This window comes from Macaca fascicularis, chromosome 18 (assembly GCF_037993035.2).
Source record: "Macaca fascicularis isolate 582-1 chromosome 18, T2T-MFA8v1.1".
Taxonomy (NCBI): Eukaryota; Metazoa; Chordata; class Mammalia; order Primates; family Cercopithecidae; genus Macaca; species Macaca fascicularis.
The window spans coordinates 50,518,571-50,521,462 of NC_088392.1; positions in this window are offsets into that span (position 1 = coordinate 50,518,571).

Here is a 2,892-nt window from a genome sequence, read left to right on the forward strand (position 1 = left end):
TGACTAAAAAAGGCCAGGAATGGTGTTTACAAGTGTTAGGAAATTTATTTGGGATCAAACCGGGATCAAGTCTCCCTGACCCTGTGACTCTGGTGAATTGCTTCATTTATTTTAACCTCCCTTATTTCACATACAAATGGATGATATTTCTACCCTACAGCGTTGTTAGTGGAAAGAATATACGTGAAAGCAGCTAGGATAATGAACAGTAGCAGAGTAGAGCTCAAGGTTTTATGAACCAGATTCTATTGAAATATGAAGTTAAACTGAAAGTGAAAAAAGAATAAAATTAATCCCAGTTAAACTTAGAAAAGAAGTTACATATTTTGTGTTAGATAAGCCCCCAAAGAAAGAGGATTTAAGAAATGTATGGAGTGGAGTGGGGGGAATAACAAAAATGGTATTAGTTATGCATCAATTTTATTTGTTAACCATCTCTTATACACTAGGCACTGTTCTAAGCTGGGTAATTATAATGATGAAGAAAACAAAGTCCTTAATTCATGGGTCTGGTATTCTGTTAGGTAAAATATAGTACTGAAAGCCTCAGATAGTTCTGTATCAGTATTCAACATCTGGGTAATAAATTTAAAAGTTTATCTCATTTTTTCAAAAGAGGAGGAAGTGATTGTAGTGATACGATATTCTTGGTTTTCACATTGAATAATGGAAGTCCCATTTCCTATGATTTCTTCAATACCCAGAATAGTTTGTAACACAGTGAGTATTCACTGAATATCAGATAAATGAAAGACTCATGGAAAAATACCTCTTTAGAAGTCCATATAACTAAGAAGGGAGGGATTTTACATAGATAAGCGTTTTTGTACTAGAGAGACACATTTTGAAAATACTCACCTCTTCCCATGTCAGTTCCTTTAAGCTGAAATAGTTGAGTCCAACTGATAATTATTAGACTTGTAATGGCTCTGGGATAAGCATGATCCTAGTAATATACTGATTTTCCTTCCTTATTCACTTGTGATTCAAGCTAAAATATTAGGCTTCTGACTGTTTTTGCCATGTGTTTCTATTTCCTTCTTTCAGGCCTAAGCTTTTTCTGAATTCCAGCTTGTTCATCTGTCTTGAATGTCTTTGAGTTTCTCTTACCAAGGAGTATTCATCTCTGACTATTTCAGCCACCATGTGAAACCTGGTTTCATTGTGAATTGTATGCCCAGATTCTAAAGGTAACCTCATAGGACTTTGAGGGTTGCCATTACAGACTCCTGTACAACCCTCTAAAAAAATCACCTTTTGGCAACAATTTAACATTATGACTGAGTTTACCATTCTTTTGCTCTACAGTTCACTGTAGTCTGAACTGCTATTTCCCCTACCAGCCTGCCCCCAGTATCTTATGCTAAGTCCCCTTAGCTGCAATTCTCAGCACACAAACTCAACCCTGTTTCATGCAGAACTACGGAGCCTCCACAGTCTGGAACACTGTGGATCACTGTCCCAGGAAGCAGGCAAGCTTCTGCCTCGAAAAGTATGTGCAGTCGCCTTTCAAAGGTGGGGATCAAAGCAAGTCACATGGCCAGGGAGCAGAAGGCAGAGAACTGAACATATTTAGTGATCACAACTAATGACTGCCAGGATGAAAAGCTGTTCATGATTTGCAGTTAAATAAAACATGTAGGGTACTGTAGGTGCTTGCTTTTTATTATTGTTTTGTTTTTGTATGTGTTTGTTTTTTAATGGCAAACAAAGACATAACAACAATAAGTAATTTTGTCTGTGCACAGAAACGAGACAGCTAAGATGCCACAATGTGAACAGCATTGGAACCAATCAGAGAATGGATGGAAATAACTTCTTTTTCCTATTTGCTTATTTTTTTCCTAAATTTTGTATAATAAATTATGAGATAAATTATTTTAGTAAGAAAAGCATACATATATACACACAGGTTAACACACATACGTTTCTCCTTATAACAGCTCTAATGAAGAGAGAGTAATATATGTATTATTTTAAAAAGGTTTCCAAACTTGAAACAATCTTTCAGAGTTGAAGGAAGATCCCGACCTAGGATTAACATAAAATGATAGAAGCTTTTTCTTATAATGAAATAATAAAGTGAATAAAACAATGCTTAAATAAGGATGTATTAGGAAAACTTAATGGCTTTTTATAGCTATACTTGAGACAGGGTGGATTAATTTAACATTAACAGAAAACAGCAGTACAGAAAACTTGCAATCTATACTGCTGCATTCTGTTCAATTAATGATAATTATTTTAAAGCATGAAAGAATAAAACATATTTGCAAAAAATATACTAAAACCAAACATTTTCTAGAGAGTTTATATTTACCAAGATTAAGTTAAATATCTTCGTCATCAAGTATTGCACTTCAGAGTATTGAGGGAATTTGCAGATAAGAATATAAAATTAATATTGGTGATCTATGAAGAGTTTTGGAAATGGGAAGAGGAGATGAGAAATTAAAGTGGTCTATCAATATTTTCCCAAAAGAAAACAAAAATATCATGACTAAAGTGATTTGTGGGTAGGGCAAAACATTACAAAGCAATGGTGGGTGTCATAGCTTTTATTTTCTGGGTTTTTTTCCCCTAAATTTTGACAAAAATGTTTATAATTTCAAACTGGCAAATTCAATTCCATGTGCTGTAAAGTTTCATACTCATTATCATTGTGTATGTCTTTATGTGACATTGGGATATCAGAATCTTAAGAAGGGTCATGGGCAGAATGTGCCTATTTACATGTTTTCCCTTATCCAAAACTATTAGATTGGTACAAAAGTAATTGTGGTTTTTGTCATTAAAAATTTTTTTTTGCACAACCTAATATAATTGTGAAAGAGAAGATGTTGGATTTTATAAACTACAAATAAGTGACTTTGATGTTAGTCTCAATATTTA